The sequence below is a fragment of the Cupressus sempervirens genome, chromosome 3, assembly GCF_028749045.1.
Source record: "Cupressus sempervirens isolate cs-2001-9-10 chromosome 3, ASM2874904v1, whole genome shotgun sequence".
Taxonomy (NCBI): Eukaryota; Viridiplantae; Streptophyta; class Pinopsida; order Cupressales; family Cupressaceae; genus Cupressus; species Cupressus sempervirens.
Genome location: NC_143120.1, coordinates 50,993,364 through 51,019,600, shown reverse-complemented (window position 1 = coordinate 51,019,600; position 26,237 = coordinate 50,993,364). Strand labels below are relative to the sequence as shown.

The following is a 26,237-nucleotide window of genomic DNA, read 5'->3' as shown; positions in this document are numbered from 1 at the left end:
ATATCAACATTAATTGTCTCCTTTGTGCGGCTAGTCGAGATGTGTAGCTAGTGGTTGACGGTGTTGGACGATGGAGTATCTTCTACTTTTGATGGGTTGTTTGCTATGCCATATGGGTTGTGGATGGCTTATGAATGGCGAGTTGTTGCAGAAATTAAATCTATCAATAATTGGATGCATTTTAGACCTTAATCCTTCTTAAGCTAATCAAATATGCCCTCAGCAAAAAACTTTCAATGATACAATAATGATGAGAACATCTAGAACTGGGGAAACTAAAGCAATAAAGAATTCGTTAATCCTCTATGAAAAATCAATTGGTCCAATGCTTAATAGAGCTAAACGTTTTCTTTACTTCTACAATACTCTTGAGACAAGAAGGAAAAGGATGTCAAGTTTATTCTAGGATATACAATTAGATTGGTACTTGCCTTGTATCTCACTCTGTTGCTTTGTGTTAAACTTATTGATTCCTTTTCGATGGCTTTGCTGGACAGATTTGAAAAAACATGGTCGAATAGAAGGGAGCCTTGCTCAACCTGGCAAGTAAAATCTAGCTCCTCAAAGTCTCTCTTAATAATTTTATTGTTGATGCTTTGAGTCTCTTCACAATTCCTTTGAAGTACACAATATCATTGAAAAGATCCACAAAAGATTTCTTTGGTTGGGAGTTGAAGAGAACAAGAGAGTGACTCTTATTTATTGTGAGTCTATTTGTAGGCCCAAAAGGCAAGTTAGGTATTCAAAGAATTATAACTTTCAATAGGGCTCTTCTTTCCAAAGAATTCTAAAGGACTTTTGGAGATAGATCGGAATAAAAATTCAGATGGAACAACAAATATCTCCAACATGCTAGTTCCCAAAATAAATTTCTCTCCTCTGATAGCCTCACTTTTGAATCTTCTCTTAGAAACAATATTATTACTACAAGGGACGTTATCACAATGTAAGCCAGGTGGAAGTTTGGGGTAGGTAGAGGAGTTGTCTTTCGGGAAGATTGTTGGCAGGCCAATGTTACTCTTTCCAATATTAATACTTTAAAGGAGTTCATTGTGTCTACTAGAGTGATAATAGATGGATTGATTTGAATTTAATTATTTTTCTCATTTTATCCCTTCAATGCTTTCTTAATTATTAGCTCCTTGACTATGGTAGAGGTGAAGATATCTTAGTATGGAAATGGTCATATTGTAGTATTTATTCTCTCTCCTCTCTTGTCTCTTTGATTAATCAGTCGGTTGATCCTTATTGTTTTTGGGCTAAAGCATGAAACAAAAATATTATAATTAAAATGAATGTGTTCTCTTAAATCCTCATTAACAATAAAATTCTTACAATTGATCATCTATACAAGAGATTATTTTGTATCCCTAACAAATGCTATTTATGCATGAAGGATGTTGAGTTTGTGATACACCTTGTACTCCATTACTACATCTTGTTGATATATGGAAAAGAAATGTGCAACTTGTAACGCCTTACCAGGAAACCAAAATAAAATTAACCTAATATGTCACTAAGTTTGCCAAACATTTTTTTTTTGAAAGATTAAAACAACAAGAGATAACATAGTGTAAGCAATAACTCACATACATACATAAGCAATACATTAACAATTACATCTCTTAAGGGCTCCATGATGTTGAATCACATATATAAGTTTTTTTAGGATTAAATCTAATACATAACAAAATCCACATCATAGATTAACCATAAGTACAAATCAAAGTAAATAATGTACGAGTACATAAGATGCCACATGGAATAATCCCAATTGCATAATCATCCTCTGTACAAGTCATGGGGTATGTAATGCTAAAAGAATATATATCCTGAATAAATACATCTCATAAGATCTCCAATAATCAAATATAGTACAATAGAATATGATCATCAAACATAAACACAAGATCAGAAGAATAGAACATCAGCACAACTACATCTAGCAATGGCATCAAATTGTCATATCTCAATGGTATAAGAAACTCTATCACCCAACCTTGTGGAACCTCAATGGGCTGCTCCCACTATGCTAAGGAGATAGTTTCAAGTCCCATATAGATATCCTCTTTGGACTCTGGCCCATAGTGACTCTATGTGGCATCAATATCCTTTCATACAAATAATGCAAGGTTACAACCAAACATCCTCTCTACTCCCATACTATCCTATACTAGTACTCGAGGCAGAGCAAGGTAAAATATTGCCTCTTGTTAGTTTATTTTAACCCATTTAATAAAATTTTATCATTAATTTATACGACTTAATATGGGTTAGTTAGGCAAGCTCCTTAGGGCTCCGGCCTCCATTGCAAGCCACTTCCCAGCATACACATAGATAACCCACCCTAATCTCATAAAAAGTATATCTCATAAAAAATCACCATATTCACCTCAGTCCTAAAAAAGAAACTGGAAAGCACGAATAGATAAATCACAATATCCACCTCAATCCTATACAAGCAATTGGAAAGCACCTATAGATAAATCACTATATTCACTTCAGTCCTATAAAAGTAACTAGAAAGTACCTATATATAAATCACAATATTCACCTCAATCCTATACAAGTAACTGGAAAGCAGCTATAGATGAATCACAATATTCACGTCAGTCCTATACAAGCAACTGGAAAGCACCAAAAGATAACTGATCGGAACTCATAGGTTACCCCCAAGAAAATCACATTATTCACCTAAGTCCTATACAAGCAACTGGAAATAACTATCAAATAACTGAACAAAACTCATCACAGAATTACATGAATAGATCACAATGGTTGGGAATAAAATATTATGACCAAATAATAAACATAACATCATCATAGATCAAACGCTGCCCATGACATCACATACAACATCATAAAACAATAACTCCCAAGTCTCTAGTAAATATCAAAAATTGGTCTATGTAATAAGTCAAAGCAAACCCCAACACAAAAATAAACCATACATCACATCAAATATTTAACAAGTGTAGTTTCATAGTTCATTTGCTTTCGAAAACATAAAGGTTTGATTTTACCAATGGGTTTAAAATTTATTTTTTCAAAGTGTCACATTCGCTAAGGTTTTCGAGTTCCTGAGTATCTCAAAAGATTCAACAATCCATTAGATTCACCTTAATATAAAACCCATTTTCATATAAAATGAACTACCATTTAAACAAAATTTGAATTTCATTAAAGTTCTCTTTAGCAAAACATTTATATATATTAATTTTAGTGTTAAACCCATTTAAGAAAATATTTAATTAAACATTATTAAATTAATAATAATTTTTATTATTGAATTTTTAATAACATAATTTTTATTAAATTATTAATAACCATAACCATTAAATTTACTAATGCAAGTTTACCAGAACGGGGAATGGTAAGTGGGAGCGGATAGGGAAGAGGACGGACAAGTGTGCCTTCTTGAAATTTGAAGCCTGTCTTGGGCGAGATACCTCAAGGAGGAGGGAACCAAAAACCTGGAATGCAGGAGGGGTTTACAGAGTGTCAAGGGACAGTAGAAATCATAGATGTGATAGAGAATTAAGATGTGGACCCACATGACAAGAGTAGAGGTCTGGACAAGCCTTTTTCGCCACCCAAGGTGGATCAGTTTGGGGTATTTTCCACAAAATGGTCTTCTCCTTTTGAAGTTAAGCCTACTCATAAGTCTTCCTTTCCTCTAGTTAAAATTCTATCTAGCTTGGAAAAGGGTTCTTGTGCGATTGCTTTTCCAGACGAGTTGATAGATCATAGCATTGTTTCAATGGCTTCAACCCTAGTGTGAATGTTTATTGGGCCAAGGACAAACATAGATATTGTACGATCCTTCACTCAAAAGAAATACAATCTTAAAGGATGGGTCATTGTAACGGGAATGGTGAAAGGCTTCTTGTCTTTTGATTTCTCTTGTAATGAGGACTTGTCAAAAATTGTGTGTGAAGGGCCTTGCAAGCACATGTTTGCGTAAGACTCCCAGAGTCGCCTCTGGAGTTTTAGAATGAGTTTGTCTTCGTGGGGGTGGCAAATTCCTTTGGTGAGCTTTTGTCTATAGACTCGATAATGGCTTCTAGTAGGAGACTGACATATGCAAGGATCTGTATTGGAGTGAGGGTAAGGGTCCGATATGCTGAAAATTGTGTGTTTTCACTTAGAACTCGGGATACATACTCAGAAATTGGATTATGAAAGTGTTCCTTTTGCCTGTTTTCACTGCTTGAACTCTGGGCATAAAGCAAATCAGTGTCCTAAGGCTAAAGCTGAAAAGAAAAGGATTCCAATTTTTTCTAAAGCTAGAAAGGAGAAAAAGATCTTGAAAAGAAAGGATATTAAGGAAGGCCAGAAGACCCTAGAGATTTTAGAGGAGGTCCCAACAGCTCCTATCATAGGAGAAAACAAATCAGTCCAGAATGACCCAAATGTTGATGAGATATTGGAAAAGGTCATGAATGGACCAAAGATTATTGAGGTGAAAGACGCAGTCGAAATAGGGGAAGACCCCATCATAGTAGAAGACAAGACAGAGGATAAGGTTTTGCCTTGATCTAAGTTAAGTGAGGTTGTAGATCTAGTCAAGAACCCTGGCTTCGCTAGAGTCAAGGAGGTGGATTCTCTTGCTAAGGTGGCTATATTAGAGAATAAGACAAAGAATGATAGTCTGTCGAAGAGAAAGGGGGAGCAAGTGTTGAGAAATGAAGGGGAATTAGAGAGGGAGAACCAAGAGGTAGTAGTGGGAGGTCTTCTTCTAGGAAAGACTACTTTGTTTCTTGTAATCTAGAAGAGAGATTTGAGAAGGACAATTCCTTATCTCTAGTTCAGATGGTAAGGGCTGATGACTGTTTGAAGGATAACAAAGGAAAGCCCAAAAATAAAAATAGTTGGGAGCCCTCCCTAGCTTCTCCAACATAGACCAAGAGTCGTAGTAGACCAGATGTGGGAGGGAGGTCAAGGTCAGTAGGAAGGAGGCCTGGAAGTCAAGTCATTCAAGATGAGGCCGGAAGGAGTTTGGCAAATGGGAGCCAAAGAACTATTTTGGAATGTACTTATAATTTGAAATGAAGATAATTTCTTGGAATATATGGGGCCTCAATGGGGTCCATAAGCAAGAAATTCTTAGGAATATGATTAGAGGTCAAAGACTTTATATTTTGATGATTCAAGAGACAAAAATGAAGAAGGAGATTCTGGGTAAGATGTCCTTTAGAAGTAATATGATAGGTGAGATAGTGGACTTGAAAGGTGTGTAATAAATAGTTTAGATTTACTTCACTATATAATGATCGAAATATTCTCTTTTGTAAAGTGTTTCATCTGCATTGCAATGAATATTGGCTCCTTTTGAATATCTATGCTCCTAATTCTAAAAGCGAAAGGAAGAATTATTGGACTAAGATTTGTGATATGGTCCAAACTAGTAATTTGAATAAAGGCACTATTATGGGGGACTTCAATACTCCTCTTATAGATGAGGAGAAATTGGGAGGTTTGGCCTTGAATTGGGAAAGCAAGATGGATCTCTCCAATTTTATCAATAACTTGGCTTTGTTGGATGTGGATCTGTTGGGTGGAACTTACACTTGGTCCAACAAAAGAATTGGAAGTGATTGTATCCAGGTTCGGTTGGATAGAGCTCTTATTTCTCTAGACTGGCTGAATTCTTTCTCTTGTAGGCTGTCCCTTCTCCCAAGAGTTGGTTCGGATCACTCCCCTATATCCCTTTCTGTTGTCTCTCTTTAACCTAGGAGGAACTTCACTTTTTAGGTTAAAAAGATGTCGACCTTCGATCCTGATTTATTGAATAGGATATGCTATTGGTAGGGTATGGAAGTGGAAGGAATAGCTATGTTTAGAGTTGCTAAGAAGTTGAGTAATGGGAAACAAATGATTAAATTCTGGAATAAGACTGACTTTGGCCATATCTTTCAGGACAAAGATGAGTTGTCTATCAATTGGCTTAAAGAGGGTGATCATAAACTAGGTTTTTTCATATCTCTACTCTTAAGCATAGAGCAAATAATGGAATATTAGGTTTAAAAGAGGGGCAGGATCTTTTGACAAGAGAGAATGATATTTCTGTTGAGTTTGTTTCTTATTTCTCCTCTTTTCTTTCTTGGGATCCTTTGCTATTGAAGGTGGATCAGAATGAAATTCTCTCTTGTCTCGTACAGATTATTCAACCCCATCATAACAAGATGTTGAGGGCAATTTCGAAATCGTAGGAAATTAAACAAGCTCTATTTTCTTTGCCTGCTGCCAAATCCCCTGAACCAAATAGTTTTCCAACTTTCCTTTATCAAACTTATTGGGAGGTGGTTATGGAAGATGTGGTGAAGGTTGTCCAGGAATTTTTTGCAGCAAGAAGCATTCTTAAGGAGATCAATTCCACTTTCTTGGTCCTCATCCCTAAAGTCCCTGGGCTGATTCTTTGGATAAATTTAGACCTATTAGTCTTTGTAACTCTTTCTACAAGATTATCTCAAAGGTGTTAACTTCAAGAATCCTTAAAATTCTCCCTTTGATTATATCACATCGACAAATGGGTTTTGTCTCTGGAAGTTAGATATTGGATTCTGTCATGATGTTTCATAGAGTGATTCATTCCATGGAAGCAGGAAAAAGAGGCGGTATGCTTCTTGAGCTAGATCTTTGCAAAGCCTATGATCGGGTGGACTGGACCTTCCTTGGTTTGGTCCTTCAGGGTTTTGGATTTGATCACAAAGTTTGTAAGGTTATACCTTAGCTTATTTAGACTTCATCCCTTGCAATCTTGGTAAATGGGGCTCCGTCGGATTTTTCTAGACCTTTGAGAGGGTTAAGACAGGGGGATCCTATTTCTCCTATTTTGTTCATTATCATGGTTGAATGTATTGGAAGGTTGACTGTGAGGAATAAACAAGAAAGGAGACTTAAAGGGATCAAACTGTCTTCGAGGAGTGCTTCTTTTTCTCATCAGCAGTTTGTGGATGATACTATTATCGGAGGGTAGGCTACTACTAAGGAGGCAAAAGTGATGAGGATATTCTGGATTTGTATATCAGAGGATTAGATAGTTTATTAATTGGGAGAAAATCTTTGTCTTCTTCATTAATACTCCAGAGGATAGACAAAGGAAAATAGCGAGGATTCTTGGGTGTGGAGTGGGAAAGCTCCCTTCTACTTATCTTGGTCTCCCTATGGGTTCAAAGCCTCCTATTTCTTTTTGGAATGGGATTCTTGACACGTTTAGCAAGAAGCTAGTGGGGTGGAAAGGGGCTTCTCTTACTCAAGCAGGAAAATGGTTTTTGGTAAAATCCACTCTTTAGAAAATATTTAATTAAACATTATTAAATTAATAATAATTTTTATTATTGAATTTTTAATAACATAATTTTTATTAAATTATTAATAACCATAACCATTAAATTTACTAATGCAAGTTTACCAGAACGGGGAATGGTAAGTGGGAGCGAATAGGGAAGAGGACGGAGAAGTGTGCCTTCTTGAAATTTGAAGCCTATCTTGGGCGAGATACCTCAAGGAGGGAATCAAAAACTTGGAATGCAGGAGGGGTTTACAGAGTGTCAGGGGACAGTAGAAATCAGAGATGTGATAGAGAATTAAGATGGGGACCCACATGACAAGAGCAGAGGTCTGGACAAGCCTTTTTCGTCACCCAAGGTGGATCAGTTTGGGATATTTTCCACAAAATGGTCTTCTCTTTTTGAAGTTAAGCCTACTCATAAGCCTTCCTTTCCTCTAGTTAAAATTCTATCTAGCTTGGAAAAGGGTTCTTGTGCGATTGCTTTTCCAGACGAGTTGATAGATCATAGCATTGTTTCAATGGCTTCAACCCTAGTGTGAATGTTTATTGGGCCAAGGCCAAACATAGATATTGTAAGATCCTTCACTCAAAAGAAATACAATCTTAAATGATGGGTTATTGTAACGGGAATGGCGAAAGACGTCTTGTCTTTTGATTTCTCTTGTAATGAGGACTTTTCAAACATTGTGTGTGAATGGCCTTGCAAGCATATGTTTGGGTAAGACTCTCAGAGTCGCCTTTGGAGTTTTGGAATGAGTTTGTCTTCGTGGGGGTGGCAAATTCCTTTTGTGAGCTTTTGTCTATAGACTCAATAATGGCTTCTAGTAGGAGACTGGCATATGCAAGGATTTGTATTGGAGTGAGGGAAGGGTCCGATATGCTGAAAATTGTGTGTTTTCACTTAGAACTTGGGATACATACTCAGAAATTGGATTATGAAAGTGTTGCTTTTGCCTGTTTTCATTGCTTGAAATTTGGGCATAAGGCGAATCAGTGTCCTAAGGCTAAAGCTGAAAAGAAAAGGATTCCAATTTTTTCTAAAGCTGGAAAGGAGAAAAAGATCTTGAAAAGAAAGGATACTAAGGAAGGCCAGAAGACCCTAGAGATTTTAGAGGAGGTCCCAGCGGCTCCTATCATAAGAGAAAACAAATCAGTGCAGAATGACCCAAAGGTTGATGAGATAGTGGAAAAGGTCATGAATGGACCAAAGATTATTGAGGTGAAAGACTCAGTCGAAATAGGGGAAGACCCCATCATAGTAGAAGACAAGACAGAGGATAAGGTTTTGCCTTGATCTAAGTTAAGTGAGGTGGTAGATCTAGTCAAGAACCCTGGCTTCGCTAGAGTCAAGGAGGTGGATTCTCTTGCTAAGGTGGCTATATTAGAGAATAAGACAAAGAATGATAGTCTATCGAAGAGAAAGGGGGAGCAAGTGTTGAGCAATGAAGGGGAATTAGAGAGGGAGAACCAAGAGGTAGTAGTGGGAGGTCTTCTTCTAGGAAAGACTACTTTGTTTCTTGTAATTTAGAAGAGAGATTTGAGAAGGACAATTCCTTATCTCTAGTTAAGATGGTAAGGGCTGATGACTGTTTGAAAGATAACAAAGGAAAGTCCAAAAAGAAAAATAGTTGGGAGCCCTCCCTAGCTTCTCCAACATAGACCAAGTGTCGTAGTAGACCAGATGTGGGAGGGAGGTCAAGGTTAGTAGGAAGGAGGCCTGTTAGTCAAGTCATTCAAGATGAGGTCGGAAGGAGTTTGGTAGATGGGAGCCAAAGAACTATTTTGGAATGTACTTCTAATTTGAAATGAAGATAATTTCTTGGAATATAAGGGACCTCAATGGGGTCCATAAGCAAGAAATTCTTAGGAATATGATTAGAGATCAGAGACTTGATATTTTGATGATTCAAGAGACAAAAATGAAGAAGGAGATTTTGGGTAAGATGTCCTTTAGCAGTAATATGATAGGTGAGATAGCGGACTCGAAAGGTGTGTAATAAATAGTTTAGATTTACTTCACTATATAATGATCAAAATATTCTCTTTTGTAAAGTGTTTCATCTGCATTCCAATCAATATTGGCTCCTTTTTGAATATCTATGCTCCTAATTCTAAAAGCGAAAGGAATAATTATTGGACTAAGATTTGTGATATGGTCCAAACTAGTAATTTGAATAAAGGCACTATTATGGGGGACTTCAATACTCCTCTTACAGATGAGGAGAAATTGGGAGGTTTGGCCTTGAATTGGGAAAGCAAGATGGATCTCTCCAATTTTATTAATAGCTTGGCTTTGTTGGATGTGGATCTGTTGGGTGGAACTTACACTTGGTCCAACAAAAGAATTGGAAGTGATTGTATCCAGGTTCGGTTGGATAGAGCTCTTATTTCTCTAGAATAGCTGAATTCTTTTCTTGTAGGTTGTCCCTGCTCCCAAGAGTTGGTTCGGATTACTCCCGTATATCCCTCTCTGTTGTCTCTCTTTAACCTAGGAGGAACTTCACTTTTTAGGTTAAAAAGATGTCGACCTTCGATCTTGATTTATTGAATAGGATATGCTATTGGTAGGGTATGGAAGTGGAAGGAATAGCTATGTTTAGAGTTGCTAAGAACTTTTGTAATGGGAAACAAATGATTAAATTCTGGAATAAGACTGACTTTGGCCATATCTTTCAGGACAAAGATAAGTTGTCTATCAATTGGCTTAAAGAGGGTGATCATAAACTAGGTTTTTTCATATCTCTACTCTTAAGCATAGAGAAAATAATAGAATATCAGGTTTAAAAGAGGGGCAGGATCTTTTGACAAGAGAAAATGATATTTCTGTTGAGGTTGTTTCTTATTTCTCCTCTCTTCTTTCTTGGGATCCTTTGCTATCGAAGGTGGATCAGAATGAAATTCTCTCTTGTCTCGTACAGATTATTCAACCCCATCATAACAAGATGTTGAGGGCAATTCCGAAATCGTAGGAAATTAAACAAGCTTTATTTTCTTTGCCTGCTGCCAAATCCTCTGAACCAAATGGTTTTCCAACTTTCCTTTATCAAACTTATTGGGAGGTGGTTATGGAAGATGTGGTGAAGGCTGTCCAGGATTTTTTTGCAGCAAGAAGCATTCTTAGGGAGATCAATTCCACTTTCTTGGTCCTCATCCCTAAAGTCCTTGGGCTTATTCTTTGGATAAATTTAGACCTATTAGTCTTTGTAACTCTTTCTACAAGATTATCTCAAAGGTGTTAACTTCAAGAGTCCTTAAAATTCTCCCTTTGATTATATCACAGCGACAAATGGGTTTTGTCTCTGGAAGGTAGATATTGGATTCTATCATGATGGTTCATGGAGTGATTCATTCTATGGAAGCAGGAAAAACAGGCGGTATGCTTCTTGAGCTAGATCTTTGTAAAGCCTATGATTGGGTGGACTGGACCTTCCATGGTTTGGTGTTTTAGGGTTTTGGATTTGATCACAAAGTTTGTAAGGTTATACCTTAGCTTATTTAGACTTCATCCCTTGCAATCTTGGTAAATGGGGCTCCGTCGGATTTTTCTAGACCTTTGAGAGGGTTAAGACAGGGGGATCCTATTTCTCCTATTTTGTTCATTATCATGGTTGAATGTATTGGAAGGTTGGCTGTGAGGAATAAACAAGAAGGGAGACTTAAAGGGATCAAACTGTCTTCGAGGAGTGCTTCTTTTTCTCATCAGTAGTCAACGTCACCCCTTTTCCCTTTTTGACAATTTTGAAAGTGTCCACGTCAACCATGAATACAGGGAGGCGAATTCCATGGCAGACTAGTTTTGCAACGAAGTAGTTAGGGTAGAAAAGGGGATGATTCTGAATTCTAATGGAAATATTTCAGAAGAAGCGAAAAGCCTAATTGAGCTAGACAAAATCTAGGGAGGTACGGTGGATATCTAACTATTATAATGGTATTGAATGAGAGTTGGGGTTTAAGTAATTATAATAATGATGTTTACGGATAACGCATTTAGATGAGGTTATCAGTGTCACATCGACATGTTTCTTGGGTTGAATTCTTTCTCTTTCTTCACCATTTTGGGGGTAAACAAAGATATATTGGTGACTATTAGAGAGGTGACCATCAAGGTGTTTAGAGGTTGGAGAAGGGTTATCAGAAGTTGGGGTTTATGGGAATAGCAAGCATTGAAAATTTAGAAATTGTGGGGGAAAGAATTAGGAAGGAACTTGTTGGTGAAACATAAAAATGGAAGCATAGGACGAAAGTCTGGGAAAAGCTAGAGAAGAGTGGTATAGCCAACTAGATTACTAAACTTCATGGCTTTGACCCTGTGATCATTAGCAATATGGTGGATTCAAGGAAGGATGAAAGGGTTAAAGTGGATGGGGTTTCATTTCAGGTCACCAAGGAAGTCATTTCTCTTGTAACTGAAATTCTAGTAGAGGGGTTGAAGTTTTATAGGGATAAGAAGATGTCAGCGAACGCCGTGAAGGAATTTGCAAAGAATATGGAGGAAATAAATGAACTGGTAAAGTGTAAAAATTACTACAAAATGGATTCTATCAAGAACGTATGGAGGTATGTTTTGCAGGCCATTATAGAGTATATTTGTTTGGACACTAGATTTGATAGAGTAAGAGCACATCACTTTGTTTTACTCAATCACTTCCGCTATGGTGTCAAGATTTCTTTCCCTTTCTATTTATATGCTTCAATGTGTAAGAGTATTTTTGGGCTTAAGAAGAAACCTTCAGAAAATCCAGTCCTACATGAGTGGTTATTGCTTCTAATTTATGAGCACTTCAAGGCTCAAACCATAAGCAAAACCCCCCTGTAGGGCGTGGATGCTTCTGTGGATACAGGAAGCTCTAGTTTCTTGTCTGATTCGAAGGATGTCCAAAGTATTAGTTTGGAGGGTCAAGAGAACATTACACTTGCTAAGAAGGCCAAGGATTTCGACAAGAAGTAGCCTTTGCCAATAAAAACCCCAAGCAAGAAGAGCCCTGGAGGACACAGGTTTATATCATCAGGCCAGGTAGATGAAGAGTATAATGAGGAAGGGGATGATATGAAAACTGCTGAAGAGGTTGAAGAGGAGGCATAAACTAAGTCAGTGGAGCTGGTGGCTAAAAAACAGAGGAGGTCAAAACAAAAGAATGTAGGGGGGATTGTAGATTTGGGGTCAAAGCTCTCTACCATTCCTCTTTCCCGTATTCATCATGTTAGAAACAACATGATTGACAATTTTAGGTCGATCAAATGGCTTTACCATGAGTTGGAGGAGTTTAGAGAAAAAATAGGCCTGTTGGAACACAAAAGGAAGATTCTAGATTGTGGTAATTTCAACGAAAAGGGGGATCGAGTTAGTTTGGCTAAGAAGAGAATCCAAAATTTGGAAAATTACAATCATAATTTGGCAAATCAGATGATTACCATTCTAACATCTATCAATGATAATATCTTGTCCCTTATTTGAATGCTGAAAACCAAGGGTCTTCTAGATGAAAATGAGGAAAAGAGAGAAAGAGCTAGGATGGAAGAGAAAGTGACGACTGACATTACCTTCAGTAGCTTGGAGCGGGATAGTCAGAAAAAGCAAGAATAGATTGCTAAGGAGATTAGCAAACCTATGAAGAAGAGAAAACGATGCAGGAGCTAGAGAGAAAGATAGAGGAATAACATTGGTTTTTCTTTTCCTATTTTTTGGATAGTTAGATTGCTGTAGTTTTTTGTTTGGTTGGTTTGCTAGTTTGTTGTATTGGCCTTCGTTTTTTGCCTTGGCTTTATTTCCTTATTATCAGCCTTTGGCTTTTTTTTGGTCTGTTGAACTGGCCCTTTGGTTGGTCTTCTTTTACTTGTTGGGCTTTAACTGCTTATTATCAGCCTTATAATATGTTTTAACTCTTCGGTTTCAAGATCCTTTTAAAACCTGTTTTTCTTATCAAAAACTATTAAATTTACCTTTATAAAATAACAGTTGTTAAATATTGATAATATTAATTAATTAAAATTTATATAAATTAAAAACATTTTTTTAATCTCTTTTAAAATAAATTATTTTTAAAGCTCAATGGGCTATCATGCGTAGTGTGAGCATGCAGCAGTGGCTGGGAGGTAGGAAAAAGCTGGGGGGTATTTGGGATCATGGCCCAATCCCCAAAACCCCAAACAATTATTAGATTCTCTTGATCTAATGTAATTATAATTGAAACTCACGAAAAACCCACAAATTTGAACAAGAAAACCTAAGTTAAAGAAAAAGTAAATATTCAAAACTTACAAGTCAAAATCTCAAATTCACGTCACTTGAAGAATTCAGAAGAGTAGATAACTCAGATACTCATCCTAATTTCTTGGATATTTGGCTTATATTTAGGATTTGGACTCGAGAACTATCTCCCCTCTTTACCATTGAGATACTATGATAGAGCACGCTCATGCTGGAAATTCAGAGAAGTTAATGCCTGTTACCTACAATTTGGATAAAGTCGAACATGTACATACACATACATATCTAAACTAAACATGCAATACCAAGGAGTGATATATTGTGTAGATCTCAACTAGTAGGTGGCTACAACTCCCTTCCTCAACTACATCAGAAAAGTCCATCATAAAGTAAAACATACATGTACAACATACACATGTAAGTATGGGATAAGTAACTATAAAAATCATATATACATCATTCATCTAATTATTGTCATGAAACAACTAAAATCACTATATGAACATACAAATCATCATCATCAAAAAACTAAACATGAACACATAAAGTAACCAAGTATCAAGTAGCTCATCAAATATATAAACTAAGTATGCAATAACATCAATCAAACCAAGTAACCAAGTACCACTAAATCATAACACAACCATAAAAGTTGTCCTATAAGAATTTGACAATATAACAAAAAAACAAATTAGGGGTAGGCACTACACAACTTTTGGAATCTAAGTTGGGTCTTTTTTGGCTCTTTGAATGATTTGTTTCAGAAATGGAAGTCGCTAACCTCCAACCATATTTTGACAACTCTCTAGTATTTCATGTTTCATCATGTTGCCGTGAAGATGTCGAAGGAGCAGAATGGTAGGATCTTTAGGGAAATTTTTCTTCTCTCTTCACTATTATTTTTTGTTAAATTTTTTAAAAATATTGGTCAAAATCGCAATATTCTTGTTAGGGCTAATAATCTTGAAGGGAAGGTGTTATGTAAAGATTATCACCACTCCCTTGCCTCTAATTGGAATATTAAGATTGACATTTCTATATTGGTTCTCAAACATATTGAAGGGAGAGAATATTGTAAATGAATCTATAAAGATTATGATAACTTGCTTGCCTCTAATTGGAATATTAAGATTGATATTTCTATGGTTCTCAAACATATTAAAGGGTGAGTGTATTGTAAATAGATTTCGTCTCCTTTTGTTTGGATAAAACTACAATTTGATAGGATGACCAAGGGGGTTTCTAAGTCTTCTTGGTTTAGTGGAGTGTTTTGGGATGAAAATGGCATGTTTTTTTTAATTATAGTGCTTCCTATGGGTAGCTAGATAAATAATATGCTCAAAGCTATTGCGGATTATCGGGGTCTCTTGATGGCTAGCCAATTGAACTACAAAACTTTATGGGTGGAAATAGATTCTAAAAATATTATTGATTGCATAAAGGGTAACTCTAGACCCTCATAGACCAATGGGACTTTGATACATAAACTTGAAGATATTATTTTATCCTTTGATAAATGTTGACATTTACCATTATCCCAATGGGTAGCAGATTGGTTTACAAATAATGGTAACATCAACAAGTGGAGCACATGTGGCATAATAAAGATAGGTGGCAAGTACAATAGAAAATGATGGTATTTATTTTGCATAGGTAGATTGCCTGTATTATTTATAGCCAAAGTACAATTTCTAAAGTTTTAGCTCGTAAGAGAACCTTATGGATTTATTAATGTGCTCTTCCCTGTTCTGGGCATTACTTCACTCAATTTTTAAACATGGGAAAGTGTTGTGGTTACATCAAGAACCATAACTCAAAGGCAATAAGAATATCTATAACATCTGTAAAGATGGTGGTTTTACTGCCTATTTGGAGCATCTCGATGACTAGAACCTTAAAATTACATCGCTCTTTGATAAGCTAGAGTCCTACTTAAACTCTACTATTGGCATAAGTGATATAATTGATGGTGTCATGACTGGTATTATTAGTAATGTCATGATACACATTTGATAGCATGATGGTTAATTATTGTGTTGTTACCGATGTAAACTATTGACCCAGTATTCCTAGTATGTCGAGGAGCATAATTATGATGAGAATATTATTGCAATAAGGTTCAATAGGTGTGATCATTAAGGGAGAATTGAGGAAATCTATTGAAGTACATATGGTAACCACTATTACTGGAGTGAAGAGTAAGTTGATCAGTGAATTCACAATGCAACTACTAGCATTTTAGTGGCAAGAAATAAGTGATTTGATTGGTTTTTCAAATCCATGTTGAATTGAGTGGAGCAATCATGGAATGATGTGAATAAGTTAGTGAAGTTGATGCAACTATAATAGCATGTCACTATCATTAGAGGTAAAGAAATTTCTAGATGGAAAGTTAAGTGAAGTAGTGAAAGGCTTGATAAAAGGATTAAAGAAGAATGAATTATTGAGTAAGAATCAATTAGCTGATGATTGACAATTGGTGTTAGGGTTGTAGTGAATCTAGATGAGTTAGTAGTGATCTAGTGACATGGATGGACATTTAGAGGTGATGATCTTGCATCATATTATTTGAGGATAGCCTTTTTGGTCATTTGGCTAAGAGGATGTATGAGGATGATATAGGGTTGTGATTTATGGCAACATACACTTACTATGAAGAGGAAAAAGTATACTATGAATTTTTGGATTCTTTGACTTAGAAAATTGTCTAAGTGTTATTCAATAAAACAGTGAATAGTTAAAGTGTTTGTTGAGCATGTTGCACAGGATGCATTTTAGCATGAGTGTATTTAAGGGAAGATAGAATGGGAAATGTAGAACATGTATATAGAAGTGTTATTTTGGTTTATGAAAGCAATGACTTAGCAAGGTTGGAATGACATCCTAGATGTTAACTTTCACTTAGGAAAACATAATTTTTAGTTTTGAAAAAATTGCAAGCTATTGATAGTCAATTGATTCAATAGTTTTGTATATAGGAAGACTACTTTTTATGTAAAGAAGCATGTTATTTTAATGTAATGGTATGATATATTTTTGTATGATATGTGATACATATTTTGATGCTAGAGTAGAGCATAGACTTTATGTTTATAGTTTAGAGAAGAGAAACACAAAAGACAAATAAGATATCGAAGATATTAGCATTGTTAGAAAGGTTTTTGTATCTATACCTTTTGTATACACATTGTATTATCATGTGTATGTTTGGGCAGTGGGCTTAGTTTGATACTTGTATTGTAACTACAACTCCTAACAAGGTTGAGGCTTCTAACAAGGCCTAGTCCTCTGACGAGAACATATACACTCCATGGATATAATAGATGGGTGGCTGCAAGAAGTTGAGTCCCACTTTTGGCCAAAATGTTGGAAGTGCTTTTCCTGTTTTTCAAATTTTTTTTCACTTAATATCCAAATTTGATACACACGAAAATTGAATCTCGGAAAACTTCACTTATAAAAATATAGTTTTTGGAGTCTAGTTTTCAAATATGTAATTTGTTTGAATACCCACATGGTATAAATTATATTTTGGTAAGCGTGTTAAAAATCCACTTTTTCAAAATGCATGTTTCAGGATCATACCACACACGTGTACAACCACCCTTTTTTGGAAAAAAAAATGATTTTTTTAATTGCTTTTGGAAAAAGCTACCTATCACACCAAACACTGATTAGAATATTTGTCCTTATTTTTTTATTGAGTTTTTTTCATAAATTTTTATTTGATGATAAAGTGGATTTGGAAAATCTCTAGTGTAAGACCACCATAATTTGATAAAAATTCACCTATTTTAAATTCTTTTTAAATATTGAAGTGCATTCTATGTACATTGATTACATACAATTCATGTTTGAAAAAATGTAAAATCAAAAAAGTTATTAAAATTTTAGTTAACCATACTATTTGAAGTTTAGGTACAAATTTTGCTCGATAAATATTGTACAAATTCTAAAGTGAGACATATTACTATAAGATTTACATTTTAAGAAATTAGACAAAGAGTACTATAATAGGTTTTTGTTTTGTCAAAAAATTCATTTGGAAAATACTCCAAAAAATTATAGCGAGCCATGAATTTCATGTTCCTGTGCCTTAGCCAAATTATCTGAACCAAGCAGATTCTTGGTCCTACGAAGCCTGTGCCAAGCCAAAACACAATGCCACCCATGACATTGAAAGTGGAATTTTAAGAAATCAGTACACGTTGCAAAATGGGTACCCATTTCTAAAAGTGGGAAAAATGAGCTTTCATGCGCCAAAAATTTAATTTTTGAATTTTTTAGAAATGAGTACCCATTTTGAAAATAATGGGTAGTGGGTACACATTTTGAAATGGGTACCCGTTTTGAAAAAAAATTGTATGGTTGGACACTCGAGCCTAAAGTGGGTACCCATTTTTTAATAAATGGGTACTCATTTCTAGCAAGATATTTTTTCCTCAAGGTCTTCGACCATTTTGGTACTCAACTTCTTGCATTTACCCAGACTTTGTAACATGGTCAATTTTTTTCGGAAGATACTTTTAATTAGTAGATCATTTTGTGGGTACCATCCCCATCAGAGTTTTGCCTTGTCCAGGGTCTTCCTAGTTAATAAATAATGGTGTTATGAGTAGCATTGTGTTATTTTTATGCTTACTTTTTTGATCATATATGCAAGTTAAAATATTTTTAATAATATCCATAGTTTGGAAAGAAAATTGGAACACTGATTCATGCCCCCCCATCGCTCTCAATATTTCCTATTTCTAACAATTGGTATCTTAGCCCAGTTACCTAGAGCAAAGTTAACAACTTCAGTAGGATCTCTATGGATATGGATGAATTACAGAAGAATCTTGGGAAACTTGACACAATTACAAAAGATAGGAATAAATTGAAGGTGAAACTTGAAGATACACAAAACTTAATTCAAAAAATGAAAGAAAATATTGAATCAATTAGATCAAAGAAGAAAGAATCGCGTGATTAGATCAAGGATAATGAAGCAATTTCTAAGCTTACGAAGTAGAATAAAGTTCTAAAGTGTGAGCTTGAGACTAAAAGCCTCAAGATAAGTATGATGGAAGATGAAAAAGAAAAGTTGATTAGATTTGAAATCTGCGAATGCTGATATAAAATCTCAGCTTACCAAGGTGATATCTGAACTTGAGACTACAAAGTTAGAATATACAGAACTTGAGAAGTATAACACTATTATTAAAGGATAACTTACAAAAAATAAGAAACATCTTGAGAGGCTATATTCAAGCATTGAGAATCTTGATGAGCAAATTATGGCACAAAGATTTGTTGGAGACAAAACTGGGAATGGATATTTTGAAGTAGAATTGTCTAAAGGATCTAGAGTTATTGAGGAACAAGATGTAGTTTACCAACAACCTGGTTAGCATGGAGATCTCAACAAGGAAGTGCCTAATCAATCTGAACAACCTAAAGAAGTAAAGAAATAACTTAATAAAAGATGCTTTACATGTAATCAGTTTGGTAACATGAAGAATTACTAAACCCTTTTCTTGTTATTGTTATAATTTCTTTCCTTATGAACATAAATTTAATCAACGTAGGAAATCTAGATATTATAATAATAATAATGTAACATATGAAAGTACTAACCCGATATCTAGCATTTTGAGCAATAAATTATATAAGAAATAGAGTTACATGTTCTAAATGCAATGATTTATTTCAGTCAACAAAGAACGTCTTCTACTCAATGCATCAGTAACTTTGTTAGTAACTCAACTCTTATGCTTGATCACAAATGTAAAACTCTGCAAATACTCAACCCACTTCATATGTCTTTGATTCAATTTATGTTTACTTCCCAAGTATTGTAAAGCTTTATGATCAGTGTACAACACAAACTCGTTAGGCATCAAATAATGTGTCCATTTCTTCAATGCTTGAATAATGGCATAGAATTCTTGATCATACACATAATATTTCTTTTTAGCATCATTCAACTTTTCACTAAAGAAAGCAACATGCTTACCTTCTTGACTTAACACAGCTCCTATTGCATTACCACTTGCATCGCATTCAACTTGAAATACTTTGTTGAAATCAGGTCAAGCTAATACAGGTAATTCATCAACCTTTTGTGTCAAAGTCTCAAAACTCTTATCAGCTCCATGCATCCACTTGAATTCCTTTTTATCTCCCCTCATTGTTTCAGTCAGCATTACAAACAGCACTGAAATTCTTTATAAACTTTCTATAAAAACGAGCCAAACCATGAAATGATCTTACCTCACTTACATTCTCAGGTGTAAGCCATTCCAAAATTGCTTTAACCTTTTGAGGATCCATCTTCAAACCATCAGCTGAAATCACAGATCCCAAATACACAATCTCCTCTTGCATAAAAGAACACTTTTTTAGATTAATTATCAACTTTTGCTCTTTCAACCTCTGCAATACTTGCCTAATATGCTCAAGATGTTCTTCCTTAGTCTTGCTGAATATCATAGTATTGTCCAAATAAATGATCACAAACTTACCCAAGAATCTTTTCAGGACTTCATTCATCAACCTCATGAAAGTACTAGGTGCATTAGTCAGACCAAAAGGCATAACCAACCATTCATACAAAGCATCTTTTTTCTTGAAAGCAGTCTTCCATTCATCACCTTCTCTGATTCTGATCTGATGATAGCCACTCTTCAAATCAATCTTGGTAAAATACATTGCTCCACTTAAACAATCCATTATGTCATCCATTCTTGGCAGAGGAAACTTATATTTCACTGTTATCTTGTTAATGGCTCTGGAATCAGTACACATTCTCCATTCTCCATTCTTTTTAGGTGCTAATACAACAGGTACAGTGCATTGAGCCAAGCTTTCTCTGATCAAACCTTTCTGCAATAGTTCATGCACTTGTCTGTTAAGTTCTTCATTCTCTTTAAGTGTCAATCTATATGGTGCTTTGTTTGGAAAACTAGCTCCAGGGATCAGGTCCATACAATGGCTTATACTTCTTACTGGAGGTAAACCATCAGGAATTTTTTCAGCAATAATGCCTTTATATTTATTCAGAAACTCTGCAATTTCTCCTAGCACTTGGTCAATACTACCATCTGTCACTCGGTCACCACTGACAGACACTCGGTTAACATTGTTTTCTGGCTCTCGATCTCCATTGACAAAACTCGGTTTTCTTGGAATTATAGCAAAAGAAACTTGATTCTTTTTTACTTCTTTTTCAAATTGTTTCCCATTAACCATGCAAATTTTTATAGCAGTACAATTAATCTCATCTAGAACTTCAATCAAAGGCAACGAGGTTTGTTTCTTCCCATTTACCCAAAGAGTATATTGATTCAATCTTCCATCATGTACAACATATCTATCATATTGCCAAGGTCTACCCAACAAAATATGACAACAATCCATGGACATAATATCACACAAAACTTCATCAAAGTAATGTCCAATTTTGAACCTCACAAGGCATTGCTCACTTACCAATATGTTATGCTCATCTTTGATCCATGAAACATGATAAGGTTTGGGATGTTTCAACCTCTGCAACTGCAACTTTGTAACCAGCTCTTCTGATGCCAGATTTGTAGAACTTCCACTGTCAATGATCACTTTACCGCATTTTCCAGCCATCTCTCATCTTGTCTTGAAAAGACTTCTCCTTAGAACAGGTTCCTCATCACTTCCCTTATTGCATAAGGTTCTTCTCACCATCAAATTTTCTCCAGCCTTAGGTCCACTTGGTTAACCCTCATTATCTTCTTGAATCACAACATTTCTATTATTCTGCCCCACCTTCAGAAGATCTACATTCAAAGGATCTATGCCCTTCTTTGCCACATCTAAAACAATTACCATGAAATCCACCTCTAGAATAAGAATTACTTCTTCCTTGGTAAGAATTAGTGCCTCCTCGGTAAGAATTACCACTTTTCCATTCAGTCTTGCCTTTTTCATCATTCTTCCATTTAGATCTGCCTTTATCCTATACAGAACTGTCAGATTTGCCACTTTCTCCATAAGATCTACCTCTGCCTTTCTGGAATCTACCACCTCTACCTCTCTGTCTTTGTTCATGCTTCTTTGTCAAGATCTCCTTAGCTTTCAAAGCATATTGATATGCTTCTTCTACACTTTCCAACTTCACAAAACTTATTTCATCTTTTATTCCAGATCTCAATGCATTAATGTACCTTGCAATTTTCTCAACATCATCATCCACATGTCCAGATATGATGTCCAGTCTATAGAATTCCTCAGTATACTCTTTCATAGTCATGTCTTTTTCTTTCAAATTTTGCATCTTTCTCAACAAGCTAACTTGGTAATCAGCAGGAAGGAATTTGTTCTTTACCTTTTTCACCATCTGTGGCCAAGTTCTGATCTTCTTCTTTTCTCTCCTTTGTCTATCAGTTTGCAAGTGTTCCCACCATAATGATGCATGACCTTTCAACCTAGTGACTGCAATCTTCACCTTTCTATTATCAAGAGTGTTTTTATACTCAAAGAACTTCTCCATATCAGAGATCCAATCGAGCACAGAATTGGTATCCAATTTTCTACCATAAGGAATAACTTCTACAGCAGGCTTTGAATTCGCTCTGGACAACATTCTCAACAATCTTGCTTCATCTTGGTCTTCTTCAGGTTCTGGATTATGGTTTGGTGCTACTGCTTAATCATCACTTACATCATCAAAATGTGCTCCTCTCCTCTAGGCTGTCTCTACAACATCTAATCTGGCTGCAATTTGTCTCAACTGATCCAATATAGCATTATCAATATTATTTCCTCTACCACGAACCATATTTACAAATCAGGTTCTTGCAAGATCGTAACCCTCTGCAAGTTATAGGTCAAATCCACAGATCTGCCACCCTACAACCAAATCCAAATTAGGGTTCTACACGATCCAATCTCTACAAGGACGAACCTCAAGCTTTGATACCAACTGACGCAGGCAAGGGGGGATGACCAGGGCAAAGGCTCACCCAGCTATCCAAACCACCCTGCAAGAGTAAACACAATGGAAGCAAACACAAGTGGACAGCAACCAAAGGAGGAGAAGAGGGAAATACTTCTATTGATTCATCAAAATATCTTCATACATGCCCAACTGTGCGGCCTTCTGGGTTACGGCCAATTACAATATATCCACATTCAAAGATCCAACAGAAAATTCGCACTTTCAGTTCTGCTCCCTCAAAACTTTTTCTCTTCTAAAAACTTACGTAGCTCTAATTCTAAACTCTATATTTATAATTGCCAAAACGGCTTACAGAACATTCTAGAACATTACATAAGAGGAGGGCCGACCCAACAACGGTCTGGACTCATCCCAAGAAAAGATCTTAACATAAATGTTGCGAATGAAATAAATCCCGCAAGTCAGCTCGTAGAAATCACGTCCAAATATTGGCACTCGGCATACACTGGGTAACTCGACACCTAAAGAATGCTACAGTAATTCGGCACTTGAAGAGTGCTACAGTAACTCGGCACCTGAAGAGTGCGACAGGAGCTCGGCATTTGAAGAGTGCGACAGGAACTCGGCATCTGAAGAGTGCGACAGGAGCTCGACACTTGAAGAGTGCTACAGTAACTCAACAACAACTGCAAAATGAACAAAAATGAGCAGGATAACAAGGCAACCCAGGATGCTCCTGCATCACTCACTCTCTTGTCATGGTTTGAAGAAGGGGGTTTCTCAAAGCATCTATATGTTGGATGACCTAATTGACCACAATTGTATGAGTTACTTCTATCAAATCCTCTGCCCCTATTAGAGCTTCTTTGTTTACCTCTTCCTCTACTATAACCCCCTCTAGGAGTGCTTTCAGTAGCTTTCTCAGTGAGCTTGTTCTTACCTTGGTTCCTCTTCTTATTAACCTCCTATTTGTCCTATTTGATTTCTACCCTTGCCTCTATCTTTTAAGTTGGAATCCCCTTTCTTCTTATGCTTTTCGTCCACCTTCAAGGCTCGTTGATGACACCTTTTAACAATAGTAGGTGTCCACAAACTAAGCTCCTCTTGGATATTCCACTTCAAGCAACCCAAGTACCTAGCCACTTTTATTGGCTCATTCTCTTGCTTCTTGGATGTAAGGCATAATCTATGAAACTCCTCTATATAAGAGGCCACGTCCAACTCTTTTTGTTTCAGTCCTTGTCTCCTTTTATGAAGCTAAATCTCATAGTCTTTTGGTAGGAAGTTCTCCCTTAGTTTAGTTACCATTGCATTCTAATTGGCTATAGGCTTCTTGTCCATACTAATTGTCTCATCTTGGACATATTTTTACCATGTCAATGCCGGTCCTCTAAGTCTTGATGTGGCCACTTTAATCTTTTGTCCTCTGAGACCCCTTCACATTCAAAATGGTTCTCCAACCCATCTATCCAATCCATCACTACATTTATGTCCATCTTCCCACTAAATAGTGGCACACGTTCTAAGGCTTTCCCTCTTAGGGATTTTATGGCCTTCAAGAAAGGCTCTTCATTCAAGATAGGGTCTGGTTCAGGGCCAACATCTTCTTCTGCCACATCTTTACCATTGTCAATGTTATCTTCTTCCTTTTTCTTGGTTGCATCAGCAACTACATCCAACTTTACCTTTACCTATGCTAAGGCTTCTTCCAGGAGTCTATTCTTCTCCATTTTCTCATCAAATTCCTTAGCTAGCTCTGTATTAGTCACCATACTTGACTCAACCACTGACTCTCCAGTAGCTAGATAGATACATCTCTTTCCCAAGTCTTTAACTTGCTCTGATACTACTCTGATGTGACACAAAGTCTTGTTCTTACCCTAGCTTCCTCTAGGGTCTCCTTAGGTCTTTCTCTTGAGCTGATAGGGTTGCTAGTCCCCCTAATCCCTTTAGGATCCTAACACTAAGGTCCTAGTCCATTCAACTAGTGCACACCAACTAGTTAGATCAACCATACCTTCACAACTTCTTATGCTTTTTTTGGCTTTATTGCTTCCTCTCCACTAAGTCCACAAACCACCCCACCTTCATGATCAACACCTAAAATAGAATTATAGGTATCCCATATGACACTAAGACACTTCCCAAAACTTACTACCACATTTGGGAACGAAACCCTAAATGAGTTCCAAGAAAGACATTGAATTGCACAAAACTGCTTGTAAAAAAGCTACAAGCAATTAGCCCTCCAAATGAAGAAACACTCAAATAACTTGCAAAAGTCCTTAATAAGGGGTCAAATAAACCATTGATCCAGGTACCCTTTTTAAAGAACTCAAAGATTTTGGTGGTCTAGGGTTCTCAACCTATTCATACAATACGACCACAAATTAAACCTAAACCCAAGGGTTTTAAGTGTTTTTCCATGCTATCTGATAACAAGTAGGTTTTTCCTTCCATAGAAATTTCACCAAAGCCTTCCATTAAAGTTGGGGCTTCACCAGAGCTTCCTTCAACTCACTCCAAGCTTTGATTGAAGTATCACAAGCGATCGACCACTCCTATCACCTCTGTTGTATACTATGATCCCTAGCCATGCATATTTGGCTCGCCTAGGGCATCACCACAAAAACACTTGCCTTGCTTCCCAGGGCCCCTCCTTCGCTATTCAGTATGCACAAAGAGTTGCCCTCCTAATTCCAAGAGATCGTACAGCTCCCATGGTGGGAAGAGGAGCTATGACCCCATTTTTCTCAATCATTTGATTCAGAACAGCATGAAGACAGAAAACAAAATATTTTATTTAGGAGACAAGAAACTTATAAAATCACAAATTAATGATGCACAAAACCTTAGAATGAATCCTCCTAACACTTTTACATATCACCAAGACAATCTCAATCCATAGAATCACAAAAACGCTCAAAAATAAAAAATTGTAACTCTAAATTTGTTTTTCCAACAGCAGTTCAGTTATAACAACTTGATGAGGTGGAGGCTGAGAAATTAGTTCTTTCAACTCTCTTCCTTAATTTCTACCACTGGTGCATCTTTATGTGGGAGAAATTACAAGAAGAAATTTAAATAATTCTCGTCGAAAATTCAAATGGATTAGGTTCTGACATTGAACCTTGTACCCATTTACAATATAAGCTTTTACTTTAGGTTTTTCAGCCAAACAAGTTGTTTTAGCTTACAGTAAACCCTTCAATAGACTTTTAGGTTTTTCACCTAAACAAATGATTTGGGCTCACCACAAACCCTTCAACAGGCTTTTAGGTTTTCCAACCAAACAAGTGGTTTTGGCTTACCACACACCCTTCAAAGACTTTATCGAAAATACATTTTAATGACGGTGAAACCATCTCTGAGATGTTATTTTGAACAATAATAACTGAGCTCATATGGAAAACAATCCATCGACTGAGGCATATGGGATGCACTCTTTACAAAAGATCAAGTACAATACATTCTTCGATTTTTTTTTCATTGCACAGTATTTAGAATTCATCATTTTTTTAAGAACTTCCCAAATAATATCAATTTCTTGAAGGGTATCATTTCCACAATTTACATGACTACAGCTACACGAAGACTTCACACCCATAACCAGATTGGGCTTCTACTAACTAATCCTTCGGGATATCTTTATTTTATTTATTTTTTAGGAAGTAGTTTTCGGGTAGTTTACTTATGTAGCAATTTATATAGTTGTACACAACTGCTTGAATAATTTTTAGGTTGTATAGATTCCCTTGTTATAATAAATTTTCCAGTGTGTGCACTTCATTTACATTCTTTTGGCCTATTACCGTGGT

The 26,237-nt window shown here is 36.1% G+C and overlaps 1 protein-coding gene across 26 annotated transcripts in view; it reads left to right on the top strand.

Annotated features, from left to right (window-relative positions):
- The window catches only part of LOC149564738 (MADS-box transcription factor 29-like), a 258,597-nt gene that overhangs the window by 115,649 nt on the left and 116,711 nt on the right, over positions 1-26,237 (top strand). The gene's annotated exons all lie outside the window — the stretch shown is intronic.